The sequence below is a fragment of the Oratosquilla oratoria genome, chromosome 38 (genome assembly GCF_046742065.1).
Source record: "Oratosquilla oratoria isolate Oo_2021 chromosome 38, ASM4674206v1, whole genome shotgun sequence".
NCBI classification, from domain to species: domain Eukaryota; kingdom Metazoa; phylum Arthropoda; class Malacostraca; order Stomatopoda; family Squillidae; genus Oratosquilla; species Oratosquilla oratoria.
In genome coordinates, this window is record NC_134814.1 from 46,076,936 (window position 1) to 46,092,288 (window position 15,353).

A 15,353-nucleotide genomic window follows, 5' to 3' on the forward strand; every position below is an offset into this window, starting at 1 on the left:
TTGCTGCAGCCATCACAAACACATCACACCCACTACACTACATAGCAGAACAGCCACACACACCAAGAAACATTAAAACTACACCCAAAGACCTTTATTACGCACAGATACTCTCTTCTCTTCCTCCACAACCACCAAATACCAGCCTCCGGAAACATATTCATAATCATATCACTCACCGCTCCATTAACACACTGAAAGACAACACACTGCTGCATGCCAGACCCCCTGATATCCACCCTTCTGAATCCTCTCTCCCACGAAAGGACAGAGTCCACTTGGCCAGACTGCGATGCGGTCACCACCCAGCACTTCTAAGCTACCAGAAGAGGCTGGACGACCGTGTTGTGAACAGCTGCCCAGGATGTAACACTTCACCCCATACCATACAACACATAATGGAAGACTGCATTATACACAATCATGCACGCAAACAACACAACATACACTCTATAAAGGATTTGTGGGAAAACCCAGTTTCGGCTGTGGCCTTCCTTGGGGAGACGGGACTGCTCGGACAGACAGTCTAGGGAACGACAACAACAACAACAACAACTATCAATGGATGAAAGATATCGGCACTTGTCGATTCCTGCAGTGATAGACGAGGAAATTGCACAGGACTTGAAACTTCTAATACATCAAACAGGTAAAGATGTCACTTTAGCTCAGAAGTCATTACACACTAACTCTCATGGTTATGTTGTAGTTGACTTAATGCTACATCTTAATGGACAAACTTATCCTTCCACTCTTCTTGCACTGATGAAAGATTTGTGCTGTGGGGTACTGCTTGGTCAGGATTTCCAAAAACAGCACCAGAGTAAAGTCATTGAATATGGTGGACCAAAACCTATGCTCAAGTTACCCGATAATGACTCGTATTGTTCTCTGGCGGCTGCTGCTGTAGATGAGCCTTCTCTTTTTCAACATTTGTCACCTAACTGTAAGCCCATAGTCACTAAGTCAAGATGTTATAGTAAAGATGACAGAGAATTCATTGAAATGGAAATAAACAGTCTACTTGCTGAGGGTATTATTGAGAGTAGCTTATCCCCATGGAGGGCCCAAGTTGTTGTAGTGAAGGACCCAATGAATCGACATAAGCAAAGGATGTGTGTGGATTACTCACAAACTGTGAATCTATACACAGAGTTAGACGCTTATCCATTGCCAAGAATAGACACTATGGTGAATGAACTATCAGCATACCATGTGTTCTCAACTTTTGACTTAAAAAGCGCATATCACCAAATTCCGCTGAAAGAATCGGACAAGAAATACATGGCCTTTGAGGCCAATGGATGCCTCTATCATTTTTGTAGGGTTCCATTCGGAGTGACAAATGGAGTAGCTGTCTTTCAACGAACCAGGGATAAGCTTGTGAAAGAAGAAAACTTACAATGTGCATTTCCCTATCTTGACAATATAACTATCGCTGGCCGCACTCAAGAAGAACACGATCGTAATGTACAACACTTTCTTGAAGTCACCCACAACAGAAATTTAACCCTCAATACTTCTAAAACTATTAAGTCTGTTCACTCCATTAATATTCTTGGTTACTGTGTAGGAAATGGGATTATAAAACCCGATCCCGGGAGGCTTCGACCACTACAAGAACTCCCACCCCCCACAAGTCGGGGATCTTTAAAGAGAGCACTGGGTATGTTTGCTTACTATGCCAAATGGATACAAGATTTTTCAACCAAAGTAAGACCATTAGCGAGTGCAAAGAAGTTTCCTTTAGATAAAGAAGCTCTACAGGCTTTCAGTCTGCTCAAGTTAGAACTTGAAAGAACAACGTTATGCTCTGTGGATGAAAACTTGCCCTTTGAAGTCGAATGTGATGCTTCCGAAGTAGCCATTTCGGCTGTGCTTAACCAGGGTGGGAGACCAGTAGCTTTCATGTCTAGGACTCTACAAGGAAGCGAAACACGTTATCACATTGTAGAAAAGGAGGCCATGGCTATAATTGAAGCTGTCCATAAATGGGGTCACTTCCTTTTCTAGACATTTCGATCTTATTACTGACCAGCGTTCGGTAGCCTTTATGTTCGACAACCAGAAACGCACAAAGATCAAGAATACCAAGATCCAGGAGTGGCGGATGGAACTCGCTGCCTTCAGTTATACCGTACATTATCGTCCTGGTAAAGAGAATGTGGTTCCAGATGCCTTATCTCGAGCCTTCTGTTGTTCTACTGTCTCTGTGTCTTCTACTCTCACTGAACTACATGAGGGTCTATGTCATCCAAGAGTGACTCGTTTATTGCACTTTGTGAGATCTAAAAATCTCCCCTTTTCCACTGAAGATGTCAGGAAGGTTTGTACTTCTTGCAAGATTTGTGCAGAGGTAAAGCCAAGATTCTATAGACCTCAAGAAGGAACACTCATCAAGGCTACTCAGCCTATGGAGAGGTTAAGCATCGACTTCAAAGGACCTCTCCCAACTGCCTCACGTAATCCCTATATACTTACTGTTGTAGATGAATACTCCCGTTTCCCCTTTGCTTTTCCATGTCCCAATATGAATACGACAACTGTGATCAAATGCCTGGAACAGGTATTTAGCCTATGTGGGATGCCTAATTACGTTCATTCTGATCTAGGAACATCGTTCATGTCCAAGGATCTTAAAACCTACCTCTTACAAAAAGGAGTTGCTAGTCGAACTACCCCATATCACCCTTTCGACAATGGACAAGTGGAACAGCTCAATGGTATTATATGGAAGGCAATCCAGCTGGCCCTGAAGTCGCGGGACCTACCCGATCAACATTGGGAATTGGTACTTACTGATGTACTGCACTCTCTAGATCCCTTCTGTCTACATCTACAAATGTCACACCCCATGAACATTTCTTTGGTTTTCCACGTCGTTCTTCCTCTGGAAGCTCTCTACCTTCATGGCTAATGACACCAGGTCCAGTATTACTGAGAAGATTTGTTAGGGCAAACAAAAATGAACCTTTGGTTGATCAAGTCGAACTTCTGGATGTTAATCCAACTTATGCTAATATTAGACATCAGGATGGGCGGGAGTCAACAGTTTCTGTCCGCGACTTGGCTCCTTATCCCAAAAGACAGGTCAACTACTCTCCTGCTGGAAATCTGGAACCATCTTATACCTCGTCACCAGAGGTTGTACATACTACCATACCCCCTGACGTTCCAGAGAACACTGAACTTCATCAAGAGGCTGACGTAGAGATGAATGCATCAACACCTCTAGTACGGAGGTCAACCCGTGTGTCTAAGGCTCCGGACAGATACGGATGGGATTGATACCTATAGAATACCTTGTCTTTTTCTTTTTAGGAGGGAAGAGTGTCATATTTTGTCATTGAACTTCGAATCGTTTGTTCGTTTGCGCGTCATACTCTGTCTGTCTGTCTGGCTACGTCGTTTGTTTTGGTTGCGCGTCATACTGGGTGAACTGTAGAGGAAGCTGACTAGCTACGTCGTCGCATTCTGTCTGGTACCGGTTAGAGAAACAGTCGTGACTCTCCTCGTAAGTTGCTTCCTTCCCTTACTTGTTCAATTATGTGGTCTACTCATATGATGAGTCCTATATGTTCATTATATATGTATATATTGTGTAAACTATATATTGTAATGTATTTCCAGGTGTTCTAGTTGATTAAAGCTTGGGAGTAGCTACCAAGTCTTATTATTATGACAGGCAGTTTTCATTATTTATTTCTGATCATTGGAATCAGTTTTGTGGCTCACCACTATACTTGTGACCAAATACTTCCAAAGATCATCATCCTCTATGTCCCACCATTACACACCATTGCTAGAGAACTTATTATTGTTATTTGGAAGAATAAAATTTTTGTGTCACTAAGAGAGAATATTAATGGTGACTAAATATATTGTCAGCTTCCATCACTGCCTCACTCTTGGCAACCAGTCCATACATACATACATATACCAATGGCTTTTTCCCCCTTACAAGGGAGGTAACCAAAGTCAAAAGCATAAATCCACTCCCACCCATACGATACATCCATGTCTTTCAAACAACAAATCACAAACATAAAAAACAAATACATACCTAGACTTAACGCACTTAAGTCAATCACTGGAACAACATTTGGACAAAACAAAGAAACTAATACAACAATATACAAACAATGCATACGCTCAGTGATGAATTATGCGAGTCCTGCATGGGCTCCTAATCTCAATGAGACACACCACAACACCCTTCAAATCATACAAAACAAAGCCCTAAAAACAATTACAGGCTGCACAAATACAACACCTACAGACCATTTACACCATGAAACAAAAGTCCTCAAAGTCAAGGACCACCTCGACATGAGAGGCACACAAACACTTGCCGCAGCCACCACAAACACATCACACCCACTACACTACATAGCAGAACAGCCACACACACCAAGAAACATTAAAACAACACCCAAAGACCTGTATCACACACAGATACTCTCTTCTCTTCCTCCACAACCACCAAATACCAGCCTCCGGAAACATATTCATAATCATATCACTCACCGCTCCATTAACACACTGAAAGACAACACATTGCTGCATGCCAGACCCCCTGATATCCACCCTTCTGAATCCTCTCTCACACGAAAGGACAGAGTCCACCTGGCCAGACTGCGGTGCGGCCACCACACAGCACTTCTAAGCTACCAGAAGAGGCTGGATGACTGCGTTGTGAACAGCTGCCCAGGATGTAACACTTCACCCCATACCATACAACACATAATGGAAGACTGCATTATACACAATCATGCATGCAAGCAACACAACATTCACTCTATAAAGGATTTGTGGGAAAACCCAGTTTCGGCTGTGGCATTCCTTGGGGAGACGGGACTGCTCAGACAGACAGTCTAGGGAACAACAACAACAACAACTCCCACCCATTTCATCCCCACATACTCCACTCCCATTCAGCACCCCTCCCTCCCTCTTTTCTTGGCTTTCCTGCATAAGAATAGCAAATTAGAATGGAAATTAGTAAATCAGACCCAATTTGTCATAAAACAGAGCATAATTCAATCTAATAGAAGTGTTATACTGTGTTTTTAAATGATATATTATCAAAATAATTTCATAGGAGTGCTGTTTGATCATTTTTGTGAGAGACATTGTATTCCTCTTAATTTCATAATGTCCCAAATTCAAACAAATTTTTCATGAAACAGAGCACAAAAATATATGAGTGTTATGCTATGCTTTTAAATGATATAATGTCAAAATAATTAGTAAGATTTTAAGAAGTGCACACCTATGCAATAATACACGTTCTTCTTGGAGGAAATCAATAACAGAAAAAGTTGCTACAAGTGATACATGAATGAACATAGCTGCTGCAACGGCTTGAGACACCACCTTTGTTTTAGTAGATGCAGAGGTCGAAGAAATTAAACTATGATAAATTTGTCTATTCTAACCTAACCTAAACTACCTACTTATCTAACCTACATTTAGTAATGCAGTACCTGTAATTCTAGAGGTCATCAGGATCATCGTTGTTGCCTCCTCCGAATCTAACAAAACAACGATGGGATCTTATGTTGTCACTGCGACTTCATTCGTTTGTGTATTGTTTTTAGCAATGTTTTCTGTTATTGATTTCTGCCAAGAAAAATGTAAATTACATTGATGTATTATAATTTACAAAATTAATATTTAATTTTCCAATGCTGTATCACATAGGTGTGCACTTCTAAAGAAATGCCAAATAATCTAATAGGAGTATTGTTTGATTGTATTTGTGCAAGGCAATGTATTTTTCTTATCTTAATATTTTGTCCCACGTAGATCACACCGATGGTAGAACAAATTATTTCCCATTGCCCATACATGATGTATCCCCCACAAAAGATTATGGAGATGTGGGTTTTTGTAAGTGCATATGGACCTTGGAGTGAGAAGAGTGTAGAGGAAAGAGAGGCATTTTGGATAGATTTAAATGAGTGCATAGAGGGTTTAGGGAGAAATATCAATGTAGTGGTATTGGGAGACCTTAATGCTATGGTAGGAGATGAACCAATAGATGAAGTGGTTGGGAAGTATGGAGTTCCAGGAAAAAATTGTAGTGGAGAGATGATGGTGACATGTGGCTAGAACAGCGTTTCTCAACCTTTTTACCCATGCGTAACCTTTAAAATAAATTGCATGTCTCAAGGAACCCCTGTGCAAAAAAAACAAACACATATACCATATCTTTCTCATTCTATTTTCATCTTAATAACAGGTTAGATAGGATGATGTCTATATCATTACAATAACCAAGAATATGTTGTGCGTGTTTATGTTACGTATATAAAATTAAATAAAAAATCTAAAGTGCATTACCTTATCTCACTTGTTCTCACGAAACCCTTAGAGACCTTTTGCGGAACCCTGGTTGAGAAACGCTGGTCTAGAGCTGATGATAGCAAATACAGTATTTAGGAAGTCAAGCATAAGTACACACGGGGAGGGTGATGGATGGAAGGGTGGTATTTAGGGTTTTGACGGACTGTATACAGGGTGTTCAGGATAAATTTTACACTTTTGGAAAGGAAAGAAAAATGTCATATCTTGGCCAAAAATTGATGTATTCTCAAAATTCAAAGTGCATCTCGTAGAGGATCTTTTGCCAAATGCAGCTCACTCAAAGAAGCCACCCTGAGCCTCCACTACAGCCTCCAGGTGGGACCTGAACCTGCAGCATGTGGTCTTCATGGTGTTCTTCAAGAGATGCCTGAACACCAGTTTGATCCTGGCAATCAGCTCGTCCTTGGTGTTGCAGGTGGTACAATTGGTGTCATTTTCAACTGTGTCCCACACATAATAGTCCATGGGGTTGCAATCAGGTGAGTTGGAGGGTCAAATCTTGGGACTCGTGATGTAGAAATTTTCAGACAGCCATTTCTGGGTTTTCCCAGAGGTGTGACACAGAACTGAGTCCTGCTGCCACACGTATAGTCTTCCCGCAGCCACCCTCTCCACCCAGTGCTTGACAACAGTGGACAGCAATTCAATATAGCCATCTGAAATGAGTCTGAGTCCCCCTTCAAAGACGTGGGGCAGCATAATGTGGCCTTTGCTGGAAGCACACCCAAAGACCATAACAGTTTGAGGGAACTTGGTCTTCATGAAATGAGGGACTTCATGCAGACTGTAGGATAGCCACCTGTTGTTCTGCATGTTGTGCAACTGATCCTGGCTGAAGTTTTTCTCATCCCTGGCTCAACTGGATGTTTGACCTTGTTGAGAAGTTTCTTGGCATTTATATGGAGGTTCTCTTGGGCCTTGGCAGCAAGTAGTTGGCCCTTGCACCTCTTATATGAGGAGTAGCAAAGATCCTTCTTTAGCACTTTCTTCATAGTCGCCACTCCAATGCCCATCTCTCCCCAAGGTCCACATTGCCTTGCGTGGATCTTGACGCACCTTTTTTGCAGCTTCTCAATGAATTTCATTGTGCAGAGTCAGAACACCTGCTATGATCCTTCCTGTTAGCCACTTCTTCCACATCTCCATCACAATTCTCCAGCTCACACTCACATCTCATGGCTTTCATGGCATTCAAGGAGCACTGAGCTGCAGCTAAGATTTCCAAATTTTTTAATCCAGTGCGAATCATCATGATGCAGGTCACTCTCTTCCAATATTCCAGTGCTTTCCAGTCATCCATGCTCTCTAGCTCTCACACCCACCAATAGTACACAGAATCAGCTATCCATTGCACTTCACCACTATTAAATCCTTCAAATGGTTCTGAAATGACAGAAGATAAAATAATTATAAAATATATCCTGAACATCATCCATACTCAACCATTCTCCACTTACCCTATCTTTCCCAGTGCCCTTTTAACCCATCCATCCATCTCATCCTTGGTTTCCCCCTCATGTTCACTCCTTCCACACCTCTTTTACCAGTCCCAACATTTGGCCCCCCAACTCGCCTGATTACAACCCCATGGACTATTACGAGTATGTGTGGGGCACAGTTGAAAAAGACCAATCATACCCCCCGCAACACCAAGGATGAGCTGATTGCCAGGATCAAACTGGTGTTCAAGTGTCTCTTGAAGAACACTATGAAGGCCACATGCTGCAGGTTCAGGTCCCACCTGGAGACTGGGGTGGAGGCTCAGGGTGGCTTCTTTGAGTGAGCTGCATTTGGCAAAAGATCCCCTAAGATATGCACTTTGAATTTTGAGAATACCCTGTACATTAATTTTTGGCCAAGATATGACATTTTTCTTTCCTTTCCAAAAAGAGTGTCAAATTTATCCTTAACATCCTTTAAATATTTATATACATATATATACATATATATATATATATATATGTATATACATATATATATATATATGTATACACGCACACATATACATACCTAACCTAACTTAACCTAACCTAACCTAACCTAACCATTCCATGCCCCAAACATCTACCTATGGTCACCCCGTGGGTTTTATATGGCACAATCCCTACTCTTGAATGTTTCCTGCCTCAGTTTATTATAAAAGCTGTCAAAAAATATTTCAAAATTAATTATTTTGACAATGTTTTCTTTTGATTGATAATACAAAAAAATAAATAAAGGTCCCATTTCATGCCTTACTTCACATGTACAGATTCACCTGGGGTTTTTCCAACTTGTCAAAACAGGATAAATTTTCATTCAGAAATGTCTTGCATAAAAATTATAAAACACCAATCCTTTTGATTTATTTTGACAATATATAGTCTAATAGGGTATTTTCTAAGCGCACATCTCTGTGATATAGCATTAGAAAATTAATTATTAATTTTTCCAATTATAATACATCAACATAATATACGTTTTTCTTGGCAGAAATCAATAACAAAAAACTTTACTAGAAGTAAATATACTACCAAACGAAACTGTGAGCATAGGGTCGAGATACCATGTTGTCTTCTATCCAGTTAGACAATGGCTTTCATGTTGTGCACCGGGTGTTCTCCAACTCCAACAGGACACCATCATACCCTGCACAATACCACTCTGGTGACTCCACCTGAACCTACGCTGTCCTGCCCTGCACAGCAACCTTCTGATGATCTCACCTGAATCAAATCAACAACCGACCTAACAAACCAAACATAGAAGTGCCGCAACATTTGCTCATAGGACGGTTTCTCACACTGTCCTACCCTGCACAGTAACCCTCTGGTGACCTCACCTGAACCTACAGTGTCCTGCCCTGCACAGCACATTTCTGATGATCTCACCTGAATCAACTCAACGACCGACCTTACAAACCAAATACAGTCGAACCTTGAAAGCCCGGACCCCGAATGCCCGGACCCTCGTATGACCGGTCGAAATGAACAAAGGGCAGACTTTTCAAGCAAAGTTCCCTATTTGTCCGGTAAGTGGCAGCGATGGCTGTACACGTGTACTCAAACCCGGCCCAGTCAAGCCGCCACCAGGGCTGCCGTTTCGTAGAATTTTGTACCAAAACGTAGTAAAATAGCGGCATGTGGCAACTGCACAAGGACATGAGGAAATTTTTTCTACATATCAGCGGGCCGTTAAAAACATTAAAAAACTCAAACTTTTGTTTAAAAATCATAGAACTAGTGATCAAATAATAAATGGTACATCAAAATATTACTTTTATTGGTAATTGTGTTACTTATGAAATATTGTACCCCAAAAGATACGTTTTTACCGTGTAGAAAAAAATCTGCACTAAAGTTTCAGCTTTCTTTTAGCGATAATATAAAAAATATTTTTTATATCTTACTGAATATGTTAGGGCATGGGGGCCTTATATACATTCAAGAATAAAAAACTAGAACCAACATTTTGTCAAAGTTTGACAAGTATATCTTGCTATGAAAGTCTGCACACGCCCAAGAAAAATGTATGCCCCGGTATGGCAACACTCCCATTCTACACAGCAGTGTAGAAAACGCAGCAACCCTGGCCGAAACCACTGTCCCGCATGCATACCTTCCGATATTTACAGTGTACGTAATGAAAAATACAGTACAGTACACTGTATATACAGTACATTTACATGCCTGTATTACAGTTATTATTACAGAATTATTTGTATCATAGTATTATTATTACAGTATTGTTATTATTACAGTGTTAGAGTATTATTCTTATGTGTTTCTATGCCATATCATACATTACCTATACGTATACCGCTACAAAAATCTACGGGTGTTAGGGCGATATTTTTGATGACCGGACTTTTGGCATGACAGGACCACCCTTCCCCCCAATTAGTCCAGGCTTTCGAGGTTCGACTGTACAGACATGCCCTGACATTTCCTCACACTAATGCAACAAATGCTCACAAATGGGAACAAGAATAATATGATGTAGATGTGGCATGATTTAGTGGGTGTTGTACCTGGCCAACTGGATTTGCATACAGGTTGTGTGGATAACACCAGGGAATGTTAGTTAATCTGTTGCTGCAGTTGTGTGAGCATTTGTCCTGGAGCATTTGACACAGAATCATGCGTCATGTGTATGTGTGTATCAGTGTGTATATGTATACATGCCTTAATACGTATGTAGCTTCTTGTGAATGCTGTTTGTTTGCCCAAATTGTATATCTGCACCTTGTATCTGTGTGAATTGTGGATGCATATATGTCTTTATATATCTGATTCTTATATCTATATAAATTGTAAATATTGGCTGCTCCCACTAAATACAATTACTGATGCTATTGATATCTTTGTAATAAAATTTCATTTTCCGTGAAAAATGTTGTAAATGCTTTAATGCTTGTATATAAACTATTAGGGGAGAGCATTTTATAAGCTACTGCTTCGCTCCCTCCTTTTCAACAAATTGATATTTAAATGTATGTTTATATGTATATCTTCAACATGAAAATGTAGTATGTAATATTTTGTTGAATAAACTGTTAAATTGAATTGAATTGAAAAATTGAACTCCAAGTGATGTTAATAAGCACTGTTACAAAGACAATAGGGCTTCCTTCAAGCCATGCAACAACTCAATTCCCCACAGTCCTATTGAGTACTTAATCAGGCCGTAAGCATCCATGACAACAACAGCAACATTCCCAGATGATCTTTAGAATTACAGGTACAGCATTACCAAATACTTAGGTTACATAGGTTAAGTCAGGTAGGTTAGGTGAGAATAGACAAATCTATCATCCTTTCATTTCTTCAACCTCGGCATCTATCAAAACAAACATGGTGTATCTTCAATTTCCACAACGAAAAACACATATTACGTTGATGCATTATGATTTACAAAATCACTAATTTTCTATTGCTATATTGCGTAGGTGGGCACGTCTAAAAATTTACCTCTAAAAGCACAGCATAGCACAAATAGATGCTCCATTTCATGAAAAATTGGTTCCAATTTGCTAATTCCCACTCCAATTCACTAAAAATAGGTCCAATCAGCTATTCTTATATACCCCTTGCCAATTCCCATGTGGGACTTTGAACAGTAATAGGAAAAACTAAGTTATTTGGTATTATTTTAGAAGTGCTCACCTAAGTAATATCGTAATAGAAAATTAAATAATTTTGTAAATGATAATACATCAATGTAATATATGTTATTCTTGGCAGAAACCAATAATAGAAACAATTACTAACAGCTATAAACAAACAAACGAAGTTGTGTAGATTCCTTTGGACGCCACCTTTGTTTTGATAAATTCTGAGGTCGGAGATGACAACAACAGCCTGATGACCTCTAGAATTTCAGGTACCATATTACTAAATGCAGATTAGGCTAGGTAGGCAGGTTTGGTTAGGTTAGTAAGGTAGGTATGTTAGGTTAGGTAGGTTAGGTTGGATAAGAATATATGAATTTAGCTTTAATTTCTTCGACCTCCACCTCTATAGCTAGCTCAACATGAAAATAGAATTCCTGATATTTGAGCTGAAGTAGTTCTCATGGGATGCAAAAAGTCGCTATGAGTATAATGCAATTTGAATCTAGTTCTCGAGATATTGCATTTTGAATGGAATTAAATCCGGCCTATTTTGTACCAGGAAATCGGGCCGAAACGTGCGGTCTGACTAATTGCCGATCAAACGTAAACAATGACGGTTTTTACTGACAGGCACAATTTCATATAATTATTTAGCATATGGTTGCATTATTTGACCTGTTTTCTTTAAAATATGTGATTTCCATGTAATTTGATCATAGAATTACGTTTTCATCCTCTGCAAAATTACCCACCACAGCTATGAATACCATCAAATTACATGAAAATCACACATTTTAAAGAAAATAGTTTGAATAATTCAACAATATGCAAGCTATTACACTAATAACACAATAGTAACAAACTTAATACTGTAGTGTAGTTTGATCCATATCACCAGTGATCATAGATATCGGGCAGGACGAATCGTAGCTTTGGTCCGTAATATTACGAAGGATAAAAACGTAACTTCTCTTTGATCAAATTACATGAAAATCACACATTTTAAAGAAAATAGTTCAAATAATTCAACTATAAGTCTATTACACTTATAACATAATAGTAAGAAACTTAATAGAGTGAAGTTTGATCCATACCACCAGTGATAGATAAGATGGCGGGATGGATGTTGATGTTGTTATCCGATAATCCGACCTGATAGAAAAAAAAACTAATTAAAATCACCGATTTCTCAGCTCTACCGTAACACGCTGCCTTTATTTTGGTATTAGAATGATCCGCGAGACTAGTAGTTTTCCTTTATTTTGGTTAGTTGCCACAACTCTGAATTAATTTAGCTCATTTTCGACGCTGAAACATAAACCAATTTTCGATTTACTGCTGAATGCAAGCCGCCATGTTTATCTTTTGTTTTTATGTACCGACATGTAACTGATGCTGTAATTGTTTGAAATTTACTACGATCGTAGTAAATACACGCGCGTAACATTTGTATGAATGAAATTTCTGGCAGTATGTAAATTTGGCCGTTTGCATGGCGTGCGCATAAAATGACGCGCTATTGTGCTCGTCATCGACGGTGGCGCCTCTGATGGTGTTTGACCTACCTAACCTCTACCAAAACAAACATGGCGTCTCAAGTAGTCTAAGTGGCTACATTTGATTATTAATAGCTTTTAACAAATGTTTCTATTATTGATTTCTGTCAAGAATAACATATTGAATCATAATTTACAAAATTATTATTTAATTTTCTATTACTATGTCTATATTGCGTATGTGTGCACTTCTAAAAATTTACGTTATTCTAATTATAAGAGGAAAGGTATTACAGTATCTAATCATACTGTTTATCATTAATATTATTATTATATCACACTTAACACTGTGACTATATTATAATCTTGGTGGTGGCTCAATTGCAAGAGGTACCATTTGGTGAAGTAGCCTTCCTCTGGGAAGGAGAACCTAACATCCCCACTGAAATCATGAACACAAGAAACACTGCAAGGTATTATTCAATTTCATCAAATTATCTTTATTAAAGTGTATGCAGCAGGTTTGTATAAAGTTTTTTCTTTATTTAACATGTCTATATCACGTTAGTATCTGATTGCATGGATGTATCAGCAACAAACTGTTAACCTTTTCGAATGACTGCTTGAAATTATTTCCTATGACAAAAATTAACCAAGTTAACACCTTATTCCCAATAATATTTTTTTTAAACTAGGAAGGACTCAATTTCCATAATGAAAGTACTTTTATTTGGTGAACTGCATAGTTACACAAACACACAAATTGCCTTACCTCCTCTTATGAGCCTCGACGTGTTTGCGGAAACCACACAGAAATCAGGGGAAAAAGAAAAAATATTTTGTGAAATGCGAAAAGAAGTGAAATCGAACTAAGGTTCTAAGTGGGCCAAACTGTCTTCGATCGGCCCTAGTTGATCAACAAATGAAGTCAATGTTTGGTACTATTATCTTTTTCTAAGGGGTATCATATCACATCCTGTCATCGAAGTTTTGTATTTCAGCTCTCAACCCACCGAACCCTCTTATGCTTTATTTATAGAGATATTCTTATTTAGTTTTAAAGTCGTACTGTAAGTAATTATTGAAAAATCTGTTTCTCCAAGGATTGTAGGCTACATATGAGTACTTGACAGCGGAGAAAGTTCTTTGTTTACGATGAGCAAATTCAATTTATTCTACTTCATTGAAAGATGCATTTACCTAATTCCATTCACCTAATTGTATTTCCGTAATTGAAGAACTCAAGAAAGGAGCAACACTCGTGAAATCCTGCCTCCTATTTTCCATCATCATACATAGATTGGTATTCATGTACGATTTTCAACTTCTGTTCCAATAGCGATTTGCACAATTTCTAGAGATAGAAACAAACATTGCTATGACGTGACATGTTATTGTGCGGGAAAATTCCTTGCGGACAAATGCCTCGGAACACTGTTTATTTTCTTGTGAGAAATATCAATATTTATAGGCTATTTTGACGGGATCTGACATTATTTTACTTTTCAAAATACTACCCACTGTAATGCCCGCAAGCTTCATATCATATTTATACATTTCTCGTGCACAGTATTCAGTAATTCTGAATAATATAATATTATTCAGAATTACTGGATATAATGCACGAGATAAATTTCACCACACAGGAATAATCCAACCAGAGGAATGTAAGGACACCCCATTTCTTTTCACTTTTCATACGTGACCCGTCTCCCTCTCCCTTCGTTGCCCATGCTAATCACCGCCCCCCCACCCCCTGAACGCTACCACCAATGCCCCCTTATAGCTAAAAACAGGTCTAAAACAATGTGCCGTGACTTCACTTTATTAGTCTTGTCCAAAAATTCCGCATGTCTCACGATGCTCAGGGACCTGTAGTTCGGAACCTTCTCCCCCTCCTAAACGTCCGACCTAGATTATAAAATCTTGTAAGCTAGATATAGAAAAACATATGAACAGGAGAATGTCAGGGTTCGCGGGCTGTGCAGGGTCACTTGAAGGCGTCACTTCAAGCCAGACCCTGCACTCCAACAGGTCACTGAACCCTCTCGTATCCTTGCCCCCCACACCCACCATCTAGAAATGCCACCCACCTTTGGAAACATATATATATGGTGACATCTCTTTAATAGGCAAGATTGAAAGTTATACAGACTAGCCAGACCCTACACTCCAACAGGTCCGTCAATATTGACCATACGTCTATTAAAGTGAATCACTACTCACCACACACAAACTTACAAGGGATAACATTCTATTTTCTTTTTAAGTGAGTTGTGCCATCTTTGGTGAATTACATTTCCACACCTCACCTAAACCCGATAATATGGTGTTAGCTAGAACAGCGTTATCAGAAACTAAACTTGTAGGAGAGACGGTATGGCCGCTAGTTGCCT

The 15,353-nt window shown here is 39.2% G+C and overlaps 1 protein-coding gene across 3 annotated transcripts in view; it reads right to left on the bottom strand.

Annotated features, from left to right (window-relative positions):
• Positions 1 to 14,323, bottom strand: part of LOC143020062 (uncharacterized) — a 32,252-nt gene extending 17,929 nt beyond the window's left edge. Inside the window, exons 1-2 of one of the 3 annotated variants that reach the window (XM_076176239.1) lie at positions 13,730 to 14,323; positions 5,487 to 5,622 (exon numbers count right to left, since the gene is read on the bottom strand). The gene's annotated coding sequence lies outside the window, so the exon portion shown is untranslated. Of the gene's footprint in view, positions 1 to 5,486; positions 5,623 to 12,555; positions 12,614 to 13,729 lie in introns of all 3 variants that reach the window. The other 2 variants (XM_076176240.1, XM_076176238.1) reach the window with 2 other exon arrangements.
• Positions 14,324 to 15,353: the final 1,030 nt, after the last annotated feature.